At 36.4% G+C, this 25,430-nt stretch overlaps 3 long non-coding RNA genes across 3 annotated transcripts; 2 read left to right on the top strand and 1 right to left on the bottom strand.

Annotated features, from left to right (window-relative positions):
- The first annotated feature begins 341 nt into the window (after window positions 1-341).
- On the top strand, window positions 342-4,865 carry LOC309496168. The gene is made up of 2 exons (XR_014205026.1): window positions 342-2,059; window positions 2,396-4,865. It is a non-coding gene; the product is annotated as an uncharacterized lncRNA (long non-coding RNA).
- Window positions 2,878-5,253, bottom strand: LOC309496199. Its single transcript, XR_014205055.1, has 2 exons — window positions 4,656-5,253; window positions 2,878-3,697 (listed from the first exon to the last, which is right to left on the bottom strand). It is a non-coding gene; the product is annotated as an uncharacterized lncRNA (long non-coding RNA).
- Window positions 5,254-7,294: 2,041 nt separating this feature from the next.
- Window positions 7,295-9,833, top strand: LOC309496162. Its single transcript, XR_014205020.1, has 4 exons — window positions 7,295-8,319; window positions 8,464-8,575; window positions 8,884-8,962; window positions 9,487-9,833. It is a non-coding gene; the product is annotated as an uncharacterized lncRNA (long non-coding RNA).
- Window positions 9,834-25,430: the final 15,597 nt, after the last annotated feature.

Below are 25,430 nucleotides of genomic sequence, written 5' to 3'. Positions count from 1 at the left end.
GTCAGGTTTGAGCCTGTTTCTGTTCTCATCAAGGACATTTGCAACAGCACTAAAAAGTCTCTCACTGTCCACAGAGCTGCAGGGGGCACTGATATACTGGGTTGCAACAGCAGCCATAGAGGGACAGGGTTCGTACGGTCATGAAAAACCTGGAAAAGTCATGGAATTTTAAAATGGCAATTTCCAGGCCTGGAAAAGTTTTGGAAAATGAATAAACTCAGAAAGTTTTGGAAAAGTCATGGAAACTTGTTTTTCAAAATATCCGTGTACTTGAATTTGTTTAATTAATAATATTGTTGAAACAAATTGCAATACTTTTTTCGTTAGGGTGATCAGTCGAATCACGTGACTCACTTGCGGCGGATTTTGATTGTAGGTGGGCCTCCAGAAAACTAGATGGGCCAAAAGAAATGGGTTCCCCTTCATGTCCGTTTCAGCGCTTTTCTGCGGCACTGAGGACAGCGACTAGTAGCAATACCTGTGTGGCTCTTGTGTCGCTGTCCTCAGCTCAGTGCTTCAAATGAAAATAAGCTGCTTTGCGTTTTCATATTAGCTATAGGCTACCTACCGTCTGTATGCGCCTGTCCATTACAGATTTGAGCAAAACTTTTTTTTCTTCTAAATATCGATAAATAACTATTGCAAAATGACGGCATTTCCATTAACCGATGTTAAACAACTAAAACTTTTTTTTTTTTTCTCGCGATCAGTCATTCCAAAAATCATGGCAACGGAGGACGTTATAGGTTTATATCTCAGCCACCGCCCTACAAATTATTATTATTAATGGAAGGAGACGTGTCTTATCCAAGCATTAATGTCAGGGAAAGACCCTTATACGAACGGCACATATATAGGCTAAGTTTCTTCATGTTTCTCCCTTGATTGTGGCATTTCTTTGAGAGTAGACTATCCCTGTAATTATTGTTTCTTTTATGAATTTAATAAAGAACCCTGGCTGTCATGTATTCTTTCTGTCCAAAAGGTCCGTGTTCTTTTGTGTCCACTCGTTTTTCCTTTAACCCCCAAATGAAAAACGAAAAATAAAGGGTTGTTGTAAGTAGGCTATTTTTAAAACGCAAAGTTGAACACCAACATTTGAATTTGAACTGTAGGCGACACCAAATGCTGCGCGAAAAAGAAAAAATATTGACGAATTTTCAGATTTTTGTTTATGACTTTTTGCCTCTTTTTTAAACATTTAAAATATATACAAATCAATATGGATGATTTTTTCTTTAAAAAAAATTATTTTGTCTTTTATTTTCCGTGTTGGCATTTATGAGGAAAAAACAATGTTACGTGACCGTTCTCCATTACGGTAATGAGTGCTCTGAAAGCGGCACTAAAAGACTTTCAAACTTACACAGAGACCTCAAACAGAAAGCACAAAGCCTTCTTCAAAAAAAATTCGTTTTGTATTAATTGTATCTTGATTTTAAAATAAGTTTCATTAACCAATTGCTTAATAAATAAAAAGTAAATAGCAGAAAATAGATAATCACGACACAGAGGCGCCGGAGTGAACTGGAGCTTAAGCTATCATCCATGAACCGAAACTCAGCGTAAAAGGTAGCCTACTCGCCTCATAGACCTAAACAAAACTGAAATAGGCCTATATCTATTATCTACAGAAATCCCTACTTTTAAACAGAACCATTCAAAACAAAATAAAACGATGTAGCCTAATCCGTATGAAATGTGCATTTCTCTCCGGCGTGTTCACTACTAAGAAGATCGCGAGTCAGTCAACTTCGTCTTTGCAGTCGACACAGAAAACACTTGTTTATTAATAAACAATTAAAATTGAGAGAGAGAGAGAGAGAGAATATATGATTAGTTTGACTCATTTTGAGGACTTATAATGATCTGTTAAGATAGAACGTTCACCGAATTCTGATTAGTCGAGAGGATTTATCCGTTTAGGCTAAAAATAGGGTCGGCGCTTCTCGGTTTGGAAAGAAACTGCATCTTGCAGTGGCCTACATTTTAAACAAGGAAATATAGCAATTTGGCATGAAACGTTGATGGAGCAGTGAATAGGGACAATCTCGTTTTTGTTTTTTGTTTTTTTAATGGCGTTTATCGCGTTTTGGAAAAGAGCTCTTCAAGCACATTTTTATGGAAGCTTGTTTCCGCCACAGAATAAAACATTTTAAAAGATAATTGCGACTTTTTATCTCACAATTGCGAGTTTACATCTCGCAATTCTGACTTTATTTCTCAGAATTCCGAGATATAAAGTCAGAATTGCGTGTTATAAAGTCAGAATTGTGAGATATAAAGTCAGAATTGCGTGTTATAAAGTCAGAATTGCGAGATATAAAGTCAGATTTGCGTGAAATAAAGTCACAATTGCGTGTTATAAAGTCAGAATTGCGTCTTATAAAGTCAGAATTCTGACTTTTTTTCTCGCAATTGCGACTTTATATCACGCAATTCTGACTTTATATCTCGCAATTCTGACTTTATAACACGCAATTCTGACTTTATATCTCGCAATTCTGACTTAATATCTCGCAATTCTGACTTTATAACACGCAATTCTGACTTTATATCTCGCAATTCTGACTTTATAACACGCAATTGGGAGATATCAAGTCAGAATTGCATGATATAAAGTCGCAATTGCGTGTTATAAATTCAGAATTGTGAGATATAAACTATTCTGAAAAAAAAAATAAAAAATCCGTCTTTTTCCCCCTTAGAATTGGACTTTATATCTCACAATTGTGAGTTTATATCTCACAATTCTGAGAAAAGATGTCAGAATTGCGAGATATAAACTCGCAATTATGTGTTATAAAGTCAGAATTGCGTGATATAAAGTCGCAATTGCGAGAAAAAAAGTCAGAATTCTGACTATATCTCGCAATTCTGACTTTATAACACGCAATTCTGACTTTATAACACGCAATTGTGACTTTATTTCACGCAATTCTGACTTTATATCTCGCAATTCTGACTTTATAACACGCAATTGCAACTTTATTTCACGCAATTCTGACTTTATATCTCGCAATTCTGAGAAAAGAAAGTCAGAATTGCGAGATGTAAACTCGCAATTGTGAGATAAAAAGTCGCAATTATCTTTTAAAATGTTTTGTTCTGTGGCGGAAACAAGCTTCCATACATTTTTCATCAGCTACTAACTTTACCCGCCTATGGAAGCTTGTTTCCGGCACTGAATAATAAATAAATAATAATAATTGCGACTTTTTATCTCACAATTCTGACTTTTTTCTCAGAATTGCGAGATATGAAGTCAGAATTGTGAGAAGTAAAGTCGCAATTCTGAGAAATAAAGTCGCAATTGCGAGATATAAAGTCGCAATTCTGAGAAATAAAGTCGCAATTGCGGGATATAAAGTCACAATTCTGAGAAATAAAATCGCAATTGTGAGATATAAAGTCGCAATTCTGAGAAATAAAGTCGCAATTGGGAGATATAAAGTCAGAATTGCACGATATAAAGTCGCAATTGCGTGTTATAAAGTCAGAATTGCGAGATATAAAGTCAGATTTGCGTGAAATAAAGTCACAATTGCGTGTTATAAAGTCAGAATTGCGTCTTATAAAGTCAGAATTCTGACTTTTTTTCTCGCAATTGCGACTTTATATCACGCAATTCTGACTTTATATCTCGCAATTCTGACTTTATAACACGCAATTCTGACTTTATATCTCGCAATTCTGACTTAATATCTCGCAATTCTGACTTTATAACACGCAATTCTGACTTTATATCTCGCAATCCTGACTTTATAACACGCAATTGGGAGATATCAAGTCAGAATTGCATGATATAAAGTCGCAATTGCGTGTTATAAATTCAGAATTGTGAGATATAAACTATTCTGAAAAAAAAAATAAAAAATCCGTCTTTTTCCCCCTTAGAATTGGACTTTATATCTCACAATTGTGAGTTTATATCTCACAATTCTGAGAAAAGATGTCAGAATTGCGAGATATAAACTCGCAATTATGTGTTATAAAGTCAGAATTGCGTGATATAAAGTCGCAATTGCGAGAAAAAAAGTCAGAATTCTGACTATATCTCGCAATTCTGACTTTATAACACGCAATTCTGACTTTATAACACGCAATTGTGACTTTATTTCACGCAATTCTGACTTTATATCTCGCAATTCTGACTTTATAACACGCAATTGCAACTTTATTTCACGCAATTCTGACTTTATATCTCGCAATTCTGAGAAAAGAAAGTCAGAATTGCGAGATGTAAACTCGCAATTGTGAGATAAAAAGTCGCAATTATCTTTTAAAATGTTTTGTTCTGTGGCGGAAACAAGCTTCCATACATTTTTCATCAGCTACTAACTTTACCCGCCTATGGAAGCTTGTTTCCGGCACTGAATAATAAATAAATAATAATAATTGCGACTTTTTATCTCACAATTCTGACTTTTTTCTCAGAATTGCGAGATATGAAGTCAGAATTGTGAGAAGTAAAGTCGCAATTCTGAGAAATAAAGTCGCAATTGCGAGATATAAAGTCGCAATTCTGAGAAATAAAGTCGCAATTGCGGGATATAAAGTCACAATTCTGAGAAATAAAATCGCAATTGTGAGATATAAAGTCGCAATTCTGAGAAATAAAGTCGCAATTGGGAGATATAAAGTCAGAATTGCACGATATAAAGTCGCAATTGCGTGTTATAAAGTCAGAATTGTGAGATATAAACTATTCTGTGGTAAAAAAAAAAAAAAGGGTTAGGGTTTTTTCCCTTAGAATTGGACTTTATATCTCACAATTGTGACTTTATTTCTCGCAATTGTGACTTTATAACACGCAATTGTGACTTTATTTCACGCAATTCTGACTTTATATCTCGCAATTCTGACTTTATATCTCGCAATTCTGAGAAATAAAGTCAGAATTGCGAGATGTAAACTCGCAATTGTGAGATAAAAAGTCGCAATTATTATTATTTATTTATTATTCAGTGGCGGAAACAAGCTTCCATACCCGCCCGCAAGGAGTTCATTATCCTATGGATTTACGTTAATAAATGTCTAAGGAGTTGTCAGGGTTTGACATTATTTGTGTTACTGTGCCAGCATATTTGAATAAATATTTATTTTGTATTAAAACATTGCTTGTTCATTTATTTTATTCAAGATATGGGGTGGTAAATTTGAACATGGATTTTTATTCTTATTTTACATGTATACACAGACATTTTATGGAACATTATGTCATGAATATTTACCTTTAAGTCATGGAAAAGTCATGGATATTTAATGGTAAAAATGTGTACGAACCCTGGAGGGAAACTGATTAGCATGTTCTTTCCAGTACTGAAGTGGGTCGCTTTTCTTAGGGGTGTTTTTTTCTGAGAGGTAGGTCTGCACTTGAGTTTCTGCTGATGTGGTACTCACGGACCGTCCCTGTGACTGCCTTTCTTGTAAGATTTCCTCAAAGGCGATGTCCAGGCTGCTACATGCTTCATGATGTGGTGCCTTGCTCACTGGTTCTGCTGCAGCCTCATTTTCCTCTGGCACTGCACTGACAGCCCTCCTCCCCTCTGTCTTTGCCACCTCCTGGATAAGGTGTTCCTTTGCAAGCAACAGGTTGGCTGACTTTGTGAAAAAGCTAGAAACAGATAAAAGTAACACACAATTCAAAACAATAAGACAAGAAGAGACACCACATAGCACAGCTCTTCAGTCTACACATGTACTCAATAAAAAAAAAATAAAAAAAATCTAACCTTAGAACTAAATTACCCAAAACTAAATTAAAAAGGAAGTAAAAAATAAATTGGCTTAATACTGGTGTCTGGTGATGACTGTCTACGAATGATGTGTAACACATTTACAAGTGATGAATAGTTTACACTTTAGATTAGGGGACGCAGAAAGTGTTGTAAATGATTTATTCATGCATTTACACATCATCTATAACAGGTGTTGAACACTGTAGTGTGCACTGCAGTGTAAGTGCTGACTGGTGAGGGTATAGACAGCTGTCTTCTCTGAAACACATGGAGTCTTTAATCACTGTGCATCTGATGTGAGCAAAACATACAAAAACATGTAACAATTTATTAAACATTTATGAAACGCATATTCATGTTTTGTAAATGATTAGTTAATCATTAACTAATCAAATGTAAATGATTTATAACTGAATCTACAAAACATACATAACATAATGAACATTTATTAATAATTTATGAATGCATAGTCATGTTTTGTAAATGATTAGTTAATCATTAACTAATAAATTGTAAATGACTTGTAAATGACTTGTAACGTAATTTACAAAACATACATAAAATGTTAGTATATCACTTGCTTATCATTTATGAATGTTTTGTAAATGATTAGTTAATCATTAACTAACTACTTATATATGACTTACACCTGAACGTTATTATAAAGTGTTACCCCAGTTGAAAACATCCCAAAAACAGTGCAGAAGCTATCCAATTTTGGCAGTTTTTCAAGATACAAACTAAACTTTTCTAAAAGAATGAATGCTTCCCAATTAACTCTTGCAAACTCTCATACAAATTAATGCAGCATCCCTCCCATTTCGCATCTCTCAATCTGGTTTTAAATATCTGGGAGTTCATATTACTCCTACCTTCTCAGGTATATATGCAAATAATCTTTTGACACCCATAAGTAAAATTAAAGTCTTAACTCATCGGAGTATCATTTCCTGTCACAATACCAAAACTATTTGTTGGTATATTTTCCCTGAGGTTGATTGGTGTAAGGCGGAGGCAAATACTTGTATTTCTACATCGCTTTCTGCTCTAATAACTATGAAGTTACCATTTTCTCCCTCTACATACTCTTCAAGCCCAGTTGTACGTTCTACGCTCAAAATATGGTCACAGTTTAGACCAGGCACGGCGCCAGGATTCCAGTTTTGGATGGGCCAGACCAATTGTGGGTGGGCCTTAAATAAAAACGTTACATTAAAAATAAAAAAACATTATCCAATCACTGCTTGGGGACCGTCCGATGAGTACACTTCAGTACCCAGCCGGCACATGACCGACCTTCAACGTTGAAATATGGTTGAAATAATGTCAGTTGTTGTTTCAACGTTGAAACAACGTTGAACTAACGTTTAATGCTAAATGGTGGAAAAAGGTTAACAAAAACACTTCTAAATCAACGTTGAAATAACGTTTAATGCTAAATGGTTGAAAAAGGTTAACAAAAACACTTCTAAATCAACATTGAAATTTTTACAAGATCTGTACGTTGAAACAACGTAATGTTTTCGACAACATACTACAAGAAATATCTGCCTTTTAACGTATTATTATGATAATTAATTAGCATTTAATGATTTTTTTTATCATAACAGCTCTTCACTATATATGTTAAAATACAATTATTATCATTATTAACAATAATATTTTCACCCTCAAGAGAGCAGTGCAGCAGAAACCTTTTGCCTTATGTGATTTTGTGTGAATTTACAATTTTGTCTGCTTGCCTAACACATTGCATTATTACATTAGTATTCACATTTCACACTGTCATGTCATTTGACCAATTAATTAAATATTAATTCAGACGGCAAATGTTAACTCGCGCAAACTATTGTTATTGGTTGTTTCGCCGTTTTACTTTGAGCATGATTGGTTAATCTGTCTGTCTTCCAGGAAACTGTCCAATGAGAGTGTGCGCAGCTCTGCGCGCTTATTTTAAGTTTGAAAATACGTCCGTTACTCTCGGTCGGTGACGGTGAGCTGCGCAGCTACTGCTTGCGTTGATTACTCGGTCAGACCTGGATTATTTTATATCTGTCTGTTGAATTCTTACATTTTGAGCGAATTTGAGTTGATATGTCAACGAAGAACAAAAGCTGGAATGTGAACAGAGGAAGGGGTCGTACGTGGTCTGTAAAAATACTGGCGATATCAGGTAAGAAAACATTTTTCAGTCCTTAACAGTCTAACGTTTAGGGACACGGGTAACGGTCATAGGTATCTCTGTGTGTGTTTTTGTATTGCTTCACCATTAGCGTAGCGATATTAGCATGTATTTCAATGTAAGTTAGTACCATCTGACATTGCTGTGTTTTGTTGTAATGTTATGTGTTTAATGTTGTCAGCTAACGTTAGTTTAAAAACGCATGAGAGGTAAAACAGCGTGGGAATGAGTAAAGTGATAAAACCGTCATTTATTCGTTAGAAGTTTACATAACCTCTTCAAACACTGATAACGATATTGAAAAGATTTTTGTTTAAATTTTTTTTAGATCAAGCATTGGAATAAGATTTTTATCGGGGGAGAACACCCAACAGAAAGACCCATTCACCAACTACAGTAAGTCAATTTTACCCACTGTTCGAAAACCTACACTGGGATTAATAGTATTAAGTATGATTTTCATCTTTAAAGTAAGACATGTAACGTTACTAATAGAAAGTCTGAGTAACTTTTTGTCCTTTTGTCTTTATTCTGCTGAAGTGGCGCACTGAAAGTGGATTCATGTCACCTTCATCAGTCCTTTCTTTAATCACTGTAAACCATTAAGGGAAAGACCCTCAGACGTGTCATAATAGGATAAATTCGGCTGCAGGTAAAATTATTTGATGGTTTGATTTTGGTACCATTTGGCTTTTTTGTGTGTGTGCTTCCCTTGCTATGATACTGTACACATTTCTGATGGGATTGCCATGCTTTAAGTGTATGTTTACATTTTTAATCATGTAATACTAACAGTCTCAAAGATGACATTACTCCGTTCATGTTGTGTGAATGTTATAATGGCAAACGTTTTTACAATTTAAATCAATTTTAAGATTGTTTAAAGGAATGGTAAAAAAAAAAAAAAAATACTGCTTTTTAAGGACTTTTCATTGAATAATTTCTTCTTTCCCCCTTCAGATTCGCCAAGGATCCAGCTGATTACTGGCAATTTGTTGGAGGATTATTCTTTAACTGCTACATTGCACTATCACTTCTGGTATGGATTCATTGGCCTTTTGTGTTATTTTTTTATTATTTTAAATAATTTTTTATTTTTTTTTACTTGATTTAATAAATTACTTTTAATTAGTACAATGTATGGTTAGGATTCTGAATTAAAACAGTGTAATGTTTCTCCACAAATATTATCAGAAATATACAGAAATATATAATTGTTGAAACAATATAAACCTGCATTGAACGATATAAAGAACAACAGACCTCAACCCTCTCAGCTCAACACCACAATTTGTTGATTTCTTCATCTGTTTTAAGGATGAAATCATGACCTTATGATTATAGTAACCGTAACTGACACATTGAAGTAATATTAAATTTTTTACAATTCCACCTTGGGGCTCTGAAGAATTTCTTGTGTAAATGTACATCTGAATACATCAAATATGTGTTTTAGAATGGATAGTGTTGTATACTTTGTTTTCTACCCGACAAATTGAACTGTAAAGTGAAAATCTTGTACATGATTTATTTTGTTTTCAGTGTTTTTGCTTTTATTTATAGGATAGTAGCATACAGCGGGCAAGAAGTGAAGAGGAAGTGATGGCATCTGAATGGACCTCGAGCTGGGGCTCTGTCGGAGCACTGCACAAGGCTGTCACATTTTATTGAGAATTTAAAAACTTTTTTTTTTTACTGTACATTTTAAATATTAAATGTTTAATTTAAGGGTTACTGTAATTGAACAAAAACTGTCTTTAAATATTCCATTTAGATGTTTACTTCTACAGGTTTTTAACATTACTTCGAAAACGCTGCAATTTAAAGTTTGAGATGTTTTTCATCTGTTTTAGAAAGTATTTTTAGACTTTTTTTTTCAGAATAAAACTTGTTTTACAATCTTGAGCATGTGTTAACTCATTATTTAATGTGTTTAATTAAGCCATTGCTACCAGTCATTTGACAGTTAACAATTTTTAGTGTACAGTATGGACAGTTAATCACAAATTCAGTCAGCATTGTCATGACTCATGTTCCAACTGCAAACTAGTTTGTAATTGAATGTACAATTGTATTATCCCATGATGAAAGGTAAGACGGTGAAACAACGTCACGATATCAACGTTGATTCAATTTGCAAAATCGAAAGGTAATTCAACGTTGATTCAACGTCGACAGAAGACCATAGCCCGAAAGGTAAGAGTGAAATGACGTCGCGATTTCAACGGTGAATCAACGTTGTTTCTTCCGCGGTGAAACGACGTCATAATATCAACGTTGATCCGTTTTGCAAAATCGAAAGGTAATTCACCGTTGATTCAACCATGGTACCTGACGTTGTTTCAACGGTGAATCAACGTTGAAATGCCGGCTGGGTACGCTCTCAGAAAAAGTGCATCATGTCAGAACAGAACGCCAATGAAATGTTTACCCAAAGCTTTATGCTGGGTACACACCAAAAGATAATCGGGCTGATTTTGGGCCGATTTCTCCCCTTCCGACAATCCTAGCTATGTCCCGATTATCTTGATGGTTTAACAGATTATTTTATCAGATTTTCCCTTGGTGTGAGGTGTGTTAAGAGTGTCCGAACCTGCTCGGAAGAACGTCGGAGCCGCTCCGATCGCGAATCGTAAATATTAAACATGTTTAATATTTACGATCAGAAATCCTGATGTGTGGGGGGAACTCCGAGGACAAACACGCGCACGCTCTGGAGATTATCACGTGAAACGAAACAATATCCAATCAGAAAGCGAGATGATGGAATACACGGTCATTCTCTCTCTCACACACACACACACACACACTTGCAGGAAGCTTAATGTTAAGATTTAGTATTCATAAGTGTAAATTTCGAGGAAACAAGCCTTTGTTTTTCATTTTAAGAGCAGAAATTTTACAATACCTAAACACAATATTGGGTTTGAAAAATAAGAAAGCTGCAAAGTGCGTTTCAATCTGTAAATATTTTCAAATTTTTGTTTAACTTTTAAGTTTGTCACTGTTAATGTATATGTCTTTTTATGTTTGTTTATCGGCTTTACTCTTTGGTACCCCCCTGACTGTAATTGTATAATTCTTAAAATCAATTTAAAAAAAAGATAAAAAAAAAAAAAGCTGAGTGTTAAGGGTTCAGTGAGGTTCTATAGACTAGAGGGATTAAATAACTTTTTCTAAAGAGACAATAAATCCAATAAAGAAAAAATAAAGACAATAAAGAATGAATATATTTCTGTATAAAAGGTTATATATAATGGTAGGTACAATGTTTTTTTCACGTGAATTTTCTGTGAAAATCATTCCAAACACTATCGCAATTTCTTACTGCATATCGTCCGTCATGCTTATTCTGAAGTCTCACGATATTTTGCGAGATTTCCTGTGTTCATAGTCGGTTGAAAATCTGTTTGTGTGTGGTGTGCTGTCTTTGTCACATCATGGCACACCACACACTATAGGAGCAAAACGCTTAAATCTAGGATTTTTTGTCCTCATGTTTGTGGTCTGTCACATTTTGAAAATCTTATAAGATGTAAAAAATCTTTTGGTGTGTACCCAGCATTAAAGCACGAGCAAATAATGAACTTTTGTGATTGCGAATAAGTGCAGGGTCCTGTGAGTGTAACTCTACCACTGCATTAACATGTGATGTGAATGTACGTCGAGTTTTACAGTATTGGGAACTGCAGAACTGCAGCGGATAGAATGTGCGCTGTTGCACAATACTACCATCTTTTAGTTTCCATCCTTATTTTGTTTCCACAATAATGTTAGTGAGTAAATCTAGTGGAGTGGAGATTTGTAGGATGTGTAGGATGTAGGGCTACCACATCTTTAAATTACTAAAGTTAACATAATAAAATACGTAGACCTAGACCAAAAAACTAGTTGAGGATAAATTCGTTTAAAGTGGGCAATTCCAGCGTTATGGACGTGACATTTGCAGTCAAAACTTGAAATATAAATTCTCAGAAAATGCATTTAATTCCAATATATTGAAACGTCTGTTTGTCATGCTCCCTTAATAAAGGAGTCAAGACATTAGAAAAATATCAGTCTACACATGCGTTTTATATTTAATATGAGGGAATACACATGTGACGTGACACAAAAACTATTTAAATTTTAGGTGGCAAAATATTTTTTTAGAATTCTATGAATTACACTGCGCAAACCAAAAGTAATCCTACCCACCGGATGAAGAAGGGTCAGCCTCCACAGAACATAAAATATTATTTTTATTTAATTTTTTGTGTTCGCATTTATGAGAAAAAAAACAATGTTACGGATGTGACAGTTCTCCATTACGGACATGACTGCTCTGAAAGCGACTTTAAAACTTTCACAGAGACCTCAAACAGAAAGCACAAAGCCTTTCTTTAAAGTGAATTGTATCGTAATTTTAATCAATGTTTCATCAACCAATTGCCTGGATTTAATAAATAAGAAGTAAATATAGTAGAAAATAGATAATCATGACACGGAGGCGCCGGCGAGTGAACTGGACTCTCGTCTCATAAATGAACCGAAACTCAGCGTAAGGTAGGCTACTTGCCTCACAGACCTGAGACATATATAGAAAACTTGAAATGTCTACTTTGAAACAGAACAATTCAGAACGAAAGGAAACAGCTGCTTTCTGTTTATGTAATCCGTATGAAATGTGCATTTCTCTCTGGCGCGTTCACTATCTCTTTAACTGCTGTACACCTGATGTGAGCTTCAGTGGAAGGTAATACCGGTTCACGTTATCGCCAGATCCCATACACTCCACACAGAACACAACTCTGTGCTGATGAGTGAAATGATGTAACATAACCCACTTGTCACAGTGTCTGGTTTGTGTTTCCCTGGGTAACCACTAGAGGTCCTTGTCCCCCACCGTGTCATTCTCTCATGCACTACATTTCCCATCATCCTGTTCTGTCTAATCATTGATCATTGCACACAGCTGTTTCCCGTCACCTTGTTAGTATCTGTGTGTATATATACCCTGTTTGTTTCAGTGTTTGTCACGGAGTCCTTGTTTAATGTCACATCACTTCCGTAGTTCTGGTTTGTTGGTTTTCTTGTTTTATTCTTGTCTTTTGGATTGCTTGTTTGGTTTTGACCCTTGCCCTGACTGGTTTACGATTTCGGATTACCCAATAAATACTGCACTTGGATCTACCTGTTTCATCTGTGTGTGGATCGTGACACTAGTGATGGCAAAATGAGGCTTCATGAACCACTGAGACCTCACAGCCCATTGTTTCAGCCAAAGGTTCATTACTCGAAGCTTCATTCAGCATTGCTCACTAGTGACACCTAGCTACTATGCAAAGAAATAGCAGACAAATTAATTCATTCTGAACCAGTGTCGCGACCTCTGAACCAGTGTGTTTTTTATTTAAAAAAAATATATTTAAAAAATATTTATTTATTTTGTACTCACTGTTGATGTCTGTAACCTTTCATTTGCAATAATAAAAAGACATGAGCAGACATTTGTCCATTACTGTGTATAATATAAAATATGTATCTTTCTCTGTCTGAATTTACTTGTGCAGAGTCACACACAGTTCATTAATTATTCATAAATTGTTTGGATAGTGAGTGACAGTATGAACAACAACAGTGACACTGAGTGCAGTTCTTATGGTGGAGGGAGTGTAATAACTGCAACAGAATAGTCTGGAAGGAATGATTACAATAGACGATTCCTCTTCTCGGACAAAATCTCTCCAGCCTTGGAAAAGATCCTTTTACAAGGAACAGATGATGCAGGGGAACATAAAAATGCCAGTGCCAGCTGCCGGTATAAATGAGGATACTGGTGCTTCTGTTGAGCCCAGACAGGTTCTCCTCTTTCTTGCTGGCTCCATTACCAGGAAAAAGGAAGAGTCACAAAAAGCAAACAAATCCAAAAAGGAAATTCAAAAAGCAGTCCAATCCAGATCCAAAAATCCAGAGCAATCCAAATAATGTTATCTAATTAATATAACAAGACTATAATATAGCTAGGCCTACTATAATTAATAATAACAATATACTATAACTGTTTTAACCTGATTGAAATAATAATATACAGCCCTAACACACATATATGACACAATAAGGACAATGACAATGATAGTTATCTAACTCTCTGACTCTCTGACACTACTACAACTGCTTCTACTACTGCTGACAACACCCACAAGGTGGCGCGAGTTTCGAGCCCCCTTTTTCCAGAAGCGACACTCAGACCGAACCGATGACGTATACACACAAACCGAGGCCTCGTTTGTCATTAGTCACGTGATTTTCACGTTAACAACACAAGCCTCGAATCGCGGCTTCATCTGGCACACCCATTTTTTCTCGACACACGCTCCGACGCCTCGGTTCAAATGTCACATCAATACGTGACACCACTGCAGTCCCCTGACTGTAAGGCATCCACATCAACACAAATAAATGACTCTTCTAAAAAATACTGCTTTAGCATACCTGCAGGTTTGTGCTTTTGAACACAGACCAGCTTACAACTTCACAATACATTATGAAGGGGGTGGATTGGAATCCACTGCTGCTTCAATGTATATGTAATGAGTGATTATAATCTATGGAGATATGCTTCTGTCTATCTGTATATGTGTGGAAAATTACTATGTTTATCAATTTCTTAGCCAATCAGAATCATTCAACCTGTAAGCAATGACGTAGCTTAGACCTTGGTGTAGGGTATAACTGCTGTGATCTTTGTAACTGTAAGCGGGGCGGCCTACGAACTCCTGTGTGAGTCTTGAAGCTGACTTCTGCTGATGAAACTGCAAACTATCTTCAGTAAAACTTTTCTTCAATTTTTTATAATTCTGACTCTGGGTCTTCTTTCAAACATCTGGTCCTTGGGTCCTAAACTGTATATGTCATGATGGAAACACGGAAGCAATTGCAAGTAAAACTCTCTCTTTATTGAGTAATGAAATGATGATAGGAAAATGTCCAGAGAGAAACAGGTTAGTGACGCAGGGACTTCGATGGTCAGATGAGTGCCGTGATGGGAAGTGCTGAGGTGACGTGACAAATCCAGAGTGAACATCCACAGGAACACGAACAGGAAACGAAGAAGGCACCAGACTGGAACGACGACGGGAACAACACAACCGGGAATCACAAACAACGATCTGACAAAGGAGATGAGAAATGCGTGAGTATATATAGGTGATGAGATGAGCTGCAGCTGGTGATGGAAGTGATGAGCAGGATCGCTGATGAGCGTCAATCAGTCGGCACGCCCACACAATCAGCACACACAAGCTGTGTCCCAAAGTGAAGGCTGCATCCTCCGAAGGCCGTATTTGAAGGCCGGATGGCCGTATTTGAAGGCCGATTGCGTCACCGCGGCGCGACGAAGGACGTCCCAATTCAAAGGCTGCATCCTTGGAAGGTCGCATTTGAAGGCCGATTGCGTCACGCGGCTCGATGAAGGCTGTCCCAATTCAGTTCTGCATCCTCCGAAGTCCGTATTTGAAGGCCGGTTGCGTCATCGCGCCGCGACGAAGGCTTCCCTGATTCAAAAGCGACGCCAAATGCACCCTTCGTTTCCCCGTGAAAAGAAGGATACATAAATGGACACTTAGCGGCCTATTCTACCCCATAAGTCATTGCGCGCCGTTGACGACAGCATTTATTTACTTATTTTTAAAGGCGGCCGAGACTAGAGATCGGTGGTGGACAGCAAATTCACATTTAAATGTAAGTATTATGTTTTAATTTACTCAAATAGCTAGCGAAACCAGAGTTAAATTTCTTTTAAACTTCTTCTTAACTCCTTCGTCACCATTGCGTGGCTACATTTATCATGTAGTTTTAGGCAAAACTTGTGGTAATAACGTTATTAGTTTAACGACCTATTTGTTATATTTGCACTTGTGTATTATAAGAAATATCACTCACCCAATAAAGCCCAAAACAATAAGAAAAGCAGTAGATAAGGCAATGGGGTTTCACTTTTATGTGTTTTTGTAGTGCTGTCATGCTATGTGGTTTTAACCAAATTTTTGTATACAGAAATATGATTTCTTAAGTATTTTGTATGCATGTCTTGATGTGTCATATTTTGCAGTGTTAACAATGCACTTAAGATTGCTCCTCTGTGTTAAGTACCCGTTTCTGCTTTTTTAGAACAATTCAGGAAAAAATGGGTTTATATATATATATATATATATATATATATATATATATATATATAAGAAAAGTAATACACACATCTTTGCTGAAATGTATTGTCCTGTTGTTGTTAACAAGCCATGGTTCATTTGCTCTGCCTTTAGGATTGCAAGTGTCCTGGGACAGGTGAGCGTGTGAGTGGGAAACCCACTGCTGAAACTTGGCCCTGGTTTGTCCTCATGGATGAGGTTTTGGGACAGAGGCAATGCACCAACCCCCCTGTCCTCATCGCCTCAATCCCTGAGGACACACCAGGGCCGAGTTCAGTAGTGGGTGCCTACGGTGAGGAGGAGCCAGGGGCAGCACCAGCATGAAGGCGGCGAGACAGGACGGGTTTTTGAACTTGATCAGAGAAGAAATGCAACTACAGAGGGAGGCAGAGGCGAGGAGTGCACAGGAAAGAAGGGAGAGGATGGACAGGCTGTTTTCTCTTCTTGAGAGAATGATTGAAAAATGTTCTACATATTCTTGTTTAACTTTTTTCACTTTTATTTTTTAAAAGAAAAATGATGTACATTTATTTTTATGCTACTTTAATTGTGTAAATAAAAGAGAATGAATTGTTCTGGACATTGTTTATTTTTGTAATGACAGTAATACTTTCTGCATGAAACAAATTCTATACCTTTTTATTTTTTCAAATAAAATTGGTAAATGAAAATCATTTGTTCTATAGGCTACATTAAAGCACTTTTTCCAACTATTTACAAAATACGTTAAACATATCAAAATCAACATAAACATTTAATTTTACAATACATAAAATAAGAAAAAAATGATGTAGACTCTATTGAGCTGAGCTGCTGGACCGGGATGGGCTGCCCCTAAGGCCTCCTGCTGGTGGGACATCATCTGGGATTGTCTCCAGAGCGTTTGAGTGCATATTTCCACTATCCACTAAGTTGTCTACCAACAGGTTTGCAGGGCTGATTCAATCGACGGCTTTCTGAAAAAAGTACTTTTAATAACTACTGCATTTATATTAGGCTACTACTGCATTACTGCGTATATGTTGCATTTTACTTCTGTATATTTTAAATATACAGTAATATCTGGTTGTTACATTATATAGCTACTTTTGTGTAGTTTAATGTAATCATATTGTGATGTGAGGAAAAAAGTACTTCAGTAGGTTACTTCACATTTGTAAGTGAATACTTAACGAAATATGCAGTTCCGAAAATTAAAGTAACAAAATTAGTCACAATATTAACAAATTGTTGCTCACTACAGCAGCGTCCCATATCAAAGGGCGCATCTGACGCGCTCGGACCGGTCTAGCCTACGAAGGATTGTTCTTGTCGCCTGGCAACCGTGACAGCTGCCAATGACGAGCGCGAGAAATACTGGACTTTTTATATTCAATTGGGTTTTGTATTCAAACAGGGCTAAACCGAAAATACATGACCTGGCAGCGCCGGGGCTAAAACATCCTCACCATGTCCTCAAGTAAAATATAAAACATAAAAATGACAATTATAGCCAATTCTGGCTCCATAGCTGTTTACTGTATCAAAATGAATGATCAGGATAGTAGCTGTCCTCTCGCACTGTTGCTTGGCGCCAGGAGCGGTGATCGGGAACACCTGGCTGCGCAATTAGGAAATCCAAGGAAGGCTACATGGAGCGTCCTTCAGAGGACGCATAGGCTGCATCCTTGAAGTCTGCGTCCTTCGAAGGATGCAGCCTTCAACATTGGGACACAGTCGCACACACACACACACACACACACACACACACACACACACACACACACACAACAACAGAAACACGAGACAAGAAGGAGGCATAGGACTTATGAACCGTGACAGTATACCCCTTACAATTAATACATTATATTCTGATTATTTACTATTGGTTTGTTGATGATTAACCATTGTTTATTGAGATAATGATATTAAAACAATTTTGACATGAATAGATCAATGATTTATTGGTGATAAATAATGATTCAGCTAATAACTTTTAAACCATCTACTAATGATCTGTTTGTTTTATTTCATGATATACAAATTTTTTATGCTAACTTACAACGCATTTGTAAATCATTAGCATACCACTTATTAATCATTTATGCATGTGTAGTCATGTTTTGTAAATGATTAGTTCATTATTTATAAGTGACTTGTAATGAATTAACAAAACATTCATGAATGAAAACAATTCATTGTTCAAAGAAACAATCCAAGAAACCAGCTGAATGCCATTTGAAATACGGTTTAACTTGATCTTTTTCTAAATTCAGTTATTGTGCTCCGCATCCAAAAGAACTCTCTGAGACAGTAAAGTCCAGAAGGCCTTCATAGGGTTTCTTTAGCTTGGATAACAAAATGAATCCTGAATAATAATAAATGTTTTGTGTAACAGATGCACAGTGATTGCGGAGTCATTGATAAAAAGAAAAGAAAAAGTCTCATTCATCACTCATCAAAATATCCTGTGTTTTGAAAGCTCACAATACAACTGACAAATACAAAAATCTGCCATGTACAACCCATAAAATAATTGTGGCGAAAACATGGCTTTATAACACAATGATTTGTGTTGTGCAGTGTTGCCTAACACCTTTTTTGACACCTTTTCTAGTGAATTTCATAGAGAAATTAAAGGAGAACTCTGCAACTCTAGCGAACTCTAGTCACTTCTTTGCTAATTTTCCCTTTTGTTGTCGCATGTTTTCCCCATGAGCTCCCCCTACAGCTGTGGGGGGGGGGCGTATATTTCACAACACAGTCGTAAAAACTCATTTGCGACGGCCTCCTCCCTCTCTACCGCTGCTCATGTGCGTTTGTTTTGATCGGAGCAAGCCAACTGTATCGCGTGGAGCTATGTCTACCGAGGTGGGTAATCTGGTAATACATCATACATGCGTGTGTGTTTATGTCGAATTGCCGTAAAGCAATTTGTGTTTCGCGCTCGTTCTCGTTCTAGTTCTCGCTTCTCACGAGACTTCCAATTTCTATCTTGCCGGGACGGTAGTGCCCAAGTTGCAAGGTTGGTTTTCCGCCTGGGAACGCTGGGGGGAGCGGCGAAAGTCACCAATATCACCAGAACAGGTTGTTTAACCATCCAAATGATTTCTAGACAGTTTTATTAAGTTAAAAAAGTTACCAAGTTCTCCTTTAAACTGAAAGATTTTCAGTTTCGTATACAATCTTCCACCCACAGTGTCATTCATGCTTGCAACTGTCAAAGCAGTCTCTGTCAAAAGAGAGAGATAAAGAAAGGAAAAAAGACCAGGGCGCAAAGTGCCCTGATTGGTTTGCGCGTCTGAGCCGCCTCACCATAGGTTCGTCGCTCATCTGTGTATGCTGTGAGGATGCACTGCGTTTTAAAGATTTGGCTTCAATATTCTCGAGAAAAGGAGTTTTCCCATAGAGTAAGCTAGCCTTACGCAATACGAGAGACCTCTCGAAAGGGAACCGAGGTTACGTTAATAACCGAGGCGCTTTCATGCATAACAGTGCAGTTGTTTGTATAACTGGCAGAGAATATGAAATTAGTATACATACAAAAATGGGTGTATATTTTTTAATTATCACTCAATGCTCCATTCAGATAGACACCCTGCATTGTCCCAGTAAACACAGAACGTTCCCCTAACATTAGGATTTGGTTTTTTGAGAACGTTGCAGGGAGGGGAAGAATATTCAATTTTATGACTAACCTTTAGTTTAGTTTAAAAATAGTTTAATACAGCATGTAATAAATTGTAGAAATTAGATTAATCAAAATGATTCATCTAACTTTATAGCTAAAACATTAAGCCATGGTTAAGCGTAGTGTGAAAAGCACATAAATCACAAATTGCCTCTGATCTGCACTCACTTTCTACTGTCTACCACATTAATTTAAAAAGTGGCAGTTCTACATTGAATTACACCCAGGGCGAGATCCCCTTCGAGCGACCCCTCCCAGAAAAATAATAGGAGGGTCACATAAACATGTCCTTACATGCTAAATGTATGTCATTACACGCTATATCAATCTAACTTTCAGTAAGTAACCATTAGCTCCTTGGTTACTGCCTCAAATTCTATGCATGGCACACTTTTAGTTATGACTTGTTAAACTAAACTTTGTCACAAAATAGAGTTGTAGCAAATAAATAGCAAATGTTCGTCTTTGAAACTACCTACAGATTTGAAAATTCCGTTGGCTAATTACAGGGCCTAACTTTAATCCAACTGATGGAAATAAATAATAACTGAACTTGTAACAGTTTTGTTGCATTATGGTGAAATTAGATCTCGTGTGTGTTGAGTTAAAACTGAATTATTGTTATATAAGCTTAGCAAACATCATAGCAAAAAGGCTAACAAACATAAGAGTTATACCCACCAATTAACATTAACCACTTCATTCATGACATGGATACCATAATCATACAGAGAGAACATAGTTGCATACCTTTATCTTTTGCTTGATTCTCCTCTTCTTCTTTTCTTTTTTTTCTAAATTGGGCACCTGATGGCTTTGACCTTTTCCTGTCCATCTCTGTGTTTATTTGGCACTCAACAATCGACAGATTTCCCATCCCCCCAGCACTGTCACTCACACCCAGAGGTCAAGACTAAACCAATTCACCTTGGTGACCACATAATCGTTTTGTATTACCTATTTTTATTAGCCATTTCACACAATTTAAAAACAAAAATGTGCAGGAATTATAGGCCTGTATTTATAATATTATGAATGAAATGTGCGTTATTTGGAAGAAAGTCGAGGTGTGACTGACTTTAGCCCACTAATTCCATTAGAGTATTGTTCTTTACAGTGGATACCCCGTTGTTCCCCCCCTTGTCCGTTCCATTTGGGAGAGACCCAGAGGGGAACTGTCCCCCTTCCCCTTCCCCTTCCCCTTCCCCTTCCCCTTCCCCTTCCCCTTCCCCTTCCCCTTCCCCTTCCGTGCACATTCTTGGCAAGCAGGGGCGCCTGAGCTGCAGGAATTTTCTTTTTTTAACTGCTCGTGCCGCCCCCATGTGACATGAAAAAAAAACGCTACTGGATTTGACATGCCTAACTGAAGTTTTTGTTTATGGACCAAAAGAAGCATGTCCCACTGTACAAACGGTACACTACAGTAGTAAAAAATAAATATACTGATATCCTACTTTAAGTCAAATAATTGTTGAAAGTCATTGTTATTTGGTGCTGAATAAATGTAAAATTTAGGTACCCTGTAATACATATGAATGGGCAAATTTAATCTTACATATGATGGTTGATGTGCTTAGATTATTTTCATTAATTAAACAATAAAAAAAAACAAGATATGTTTTGTAATACTGATTTATTACATACCCAATACCCATCTTCCATGCCTCCTATACTGGGTCACGGGTGTGCTGGATGATTACTGGCGTACAGCGGGCTAATGATATCAGAGTAAAGAGGTTAGGGGAACGTTATAATAAAAACCAAACTAAAAACTAACATTCTATTTACGTTAAGAAAACTTTCCTGGCTAACCAAAAACAAACCATAATAAATAATGTTCTCTGAACCAAAAACGAACATTCTGGGATCCAAAAATTCTTAGGTGGGGTGTCATGCTTCTGTGTATAGGCCGGCACCACCTAAAGGCAATTGCCTAGGGCTTTGAGGTGGGGCCTCTGTAACTGTAAATACCATATACAGTAGTTTAACCAATCAAGAAGGGCAGAAAAAGACAAGGATCTTTGTTCGTTGGATATAAAAGAGTTTCCACTGTATTCAGAATGCATGAAGAGATTGATGAACAAAATCCAACTTTTCTGCAAACCAACATGCTGGCGACAAAACGAGCACATACTTCGGAGGCTGCTTTCCGAACAGCTAAACAGGCACGCAGAGTAACTACAGCTTATAATGCAGGTAGCCAAGTTGTCATCATTTATTTTTTGCCTTATTCTGCTTATCAGCATAAATTATATTTTGAGATAGATCATCATTTGTCAGTTTATAGAGTTCAAAAGAGTGCGAGCGCCTTCAGTGCATTTTGAACTAGAGTACAACACTTTGAATCTGAGTGTACAATGACATTGTATCAGGAGCTGACTTTCAAAATACTCATTTTGTGGATAGATGTTGGCAATATTTACACGTAAACATTTGTATGTTTTAACAGCAATTTTTTTTTTAAATATCATAAATGTTTGTAGAATTTCTCTTTTACCAGAGAATATAAAAAGAATGTACAAAATGAAATATGTAGGAAAACAACTCTAGCATTACAATTATATTTTGAGCTGCTATTTTAAGGTGACCAGATTTCTGAAATGGACATTTCCTATTTGAGTCATCAAAATATCACTGAAATTTAAGTTATCTATTAATTAAATAACGGGGACAGTACTTTTTTTGTGTGTGCGGGTTCCCTTTATTATTATTAACATTAAGAATTATTATGATGTTTAGCTTAATTATTAGGATTTCTGGCTTAGTTTTAATACAATTCACCAAAAAACACACTATGAAAACAGTGAAAGGTAACCATTTTACAGAGCAAGCAGTTCAATATAATATTATAACAAAATTATAACTTTACAAAAACACATTACATCAGAATATATGTGATAAATAAAACTGTATTTTCCAAATGTATTTAATAGTTTTATTTTTCAGCAATTACAACTTTTTAAAAGTTTTGTTATGGGTGCTTGAAGCAACTTTACTATCCTTAATTAGGCTTATTATTTTGCATTTTAGGCAAATTTTAAGCACAAAGTGAGTGTTTTCAGCAAATGTAATTGTTGCAAGTGTAATTGTTTAGATCAGGGTTCCTCAAACTCGGTCCTGGAGGGCCGCTGTCCTGCAGAGTTTAGCTCCAACACTGATCAAACACACCTGAGCAAGCTAATCAATGTCTTCAGGATCACTAGAAACTCACAGCTAGGTGTGTTTAATCAGGGTTGGAGCTAAACTGTGCAGGACAGTGGCCCTCCAGGACAGAGTTTGAGGAACCCTGGTTTAGATTATTTTTTTAGGCTAATTCATTTCTGGGTGTACCTTCATCACATTTTATTTTTAAGATGTTCGTGTTGTGACTGCTGAACTTTAGGGTACATTTAAAGGTCCCATTTTACAACTTTCTTAAGTTTTATTTTAGGTTGTGATGTCCTTAAGAATATATATTTGCAGTATAAGTACCAAAAACCATCCCAATATATTTTTACAGCTCCTTTCTCAGGAGCTCTGCCAAGAACAGGTCGATCTTTGAGGAGTAGCTTCCTTGAAAAACAGGCATTGAACTGTGCCTGATTGACGAAGCAGTCACTTGTGAAATGTGCAGAACAGACGGTTAAGGTAGAATTAAATTGCTATGGCGATTCTTAGTGATGTAGACCGGACTCGAGTCCGGTCTCGAGACCGATTTCTGCTTTCTCGGACTCGACTCGGACTTGTTCCTTCAAAGACTCGGTCTTGACTCGGACTCGACCCTTCAAAGACTCGGTCTTGACTCGGACTCGACCCTTCAAAGACTCGGTCTTGACTCGGACTCGACCCTTCAAAGACTCGGTCTTGACTCGGACTCGGCATAGGCGGTCTCGTCCCCATCACTAGTCCACTAGAATACATACCACTAGAAAATTTAATTTGCTCTGCATGTCCTAACTATGATTAAAAAAAGTCAGGGTGGGCTTAACATGTTGATGACAGAGCAGCACTGTTGAAGCAGTTTAGAAAAATAGGCAGAAGATGATGCATGTGGTAGGGATTTTTTTAATGATAGTAAAAGCATAGTCCATATTAAGACGTTAAGACTGCTCCTCTAAACAATTCCCAATCTAGCTTAGTCTGTAGGTCTAACTGTTGATTATTAACTGGGGTGATATTAAATCATGAATATGAAAACTGACATGTTTTTATGGTCTTGGTCTCGACTCCTAAAGACTCGGTCTCGACTCGGACTTGCTTCCTCAAAGACTCGGTCTTGACTCGGACTCGGCATAGGCGGTCTCGTCCCCATCACTAGCGATTCTGAATAAATAAACATTAGCCACTGTTCTCTTTAATGTTGTTCGCAACAAGGTTATTATAGTTTTGCTTTTTTTTTATTTAATTTTTTTATATCGTTTTCAATTTTGTTTTAAATTTCAGTTTAGTTTTAGTTAGTTTCATTAATGGTTTTGTTAGTTTTAGTTTATTTTTTATTTTGCAAACACATTTCTATTTAGTTTTTAGTTCATTTAGTAATTTATTTATTTAGTAGTAATTATAGTTTAGCAGAGCAAACAGAACACTTCCAGTGTATACCTAAGCGAGACGTTTAATTTTATTATTAAGACATCGTAATAATAAAAATCCAATAATTGATTGAACATACTGTATATAATAATTTAACAAAGATTTAACAAAGCACCAAATAAATGGAACTTAAAAGTATACAAAAATTAACTATGAAAAATTCAGACAAACTAATTCATAAAGATGAAATCTTGTTAAACATGCCTAGTTTACTTTTTTCAGCTGTACAATATAGCAGAGTGACTACTGGTAAAAAAAAAAAAAAAAAAAAAAAACTCAATTATTCTGACTACAGCCAACACAACCTGCTGTGAAGCCAGTGTGATTAAATAATGAAGTTATTATTAAATAAGTTATTACGTCCCCCGCGTAATCTACGCCCATGTGAGCTTGTGTACCTCAATTTATTGTCCCCACAGTGACACGAGTCCCCATGAGTTTGTGTGCATTCAGGTTTAAGTCCCCACCGGGATAGAAAAGCATGTACACACTCACACGTGTAAGTTGTCATGTGGTATCCGAAATGTGTTGCACAATGATGAATAACTCTGCCTATTTCTCGAGTTGAATAATGAACAAGTTTTGTTGGAAATTGAAAATATTCACTACCCGCACAAACGAGCGCTTATTTTCAGTCTTTTTTTATTCGTAATTCGTAAAATTCGTCTTTTATTTTCACAGATATTGTTATCAAAGCCCTTCAAATTAGAATAAAGATGGTGATTGTTAATGCTGAATAAGGATTTTCATGCGTTAACAGCCATATATATCTTTGAATCATGAGTAGCCTACATGATGTTTACCATATATAATTCGGTAACACTTTAGAATTAGATAAAAACATTTGTAGACAAACTTTAAGTTGTCTTGAAAAAGCCTAACCAGAAAGTTTGAAGTAGTTTTAAAAGCTTGAAGTTTGACATAGCCTACACAAAAAACAATTTGAAATATGTAAACAATATAGTACAATATACAATACTAGGCTTTCTTTCTTTCTTTCTGTTTTATTGCTTTGAACATAAATAGCATATTAAGCCAATTTAGCAAAAACCTGTCAACAAAAAAAAAAATGGTATAACGCT

This window comes from Leuciscus leuciscus (assembly GCF_965113295.1).
Source record: "Leuciscus leuciscus genome assembly, chromosome: 4".
NCBI lineage: Eukaryota > Metazoa > Chordata > Actinopteri > Cypriniformes > Leuciscidae > Leuciscus > Leuciscus leuciscus.
Note: the sequence above shows the minus strand (reverse complement) of the source record. Positions and strands in the feature narration are given on the sequence as shown.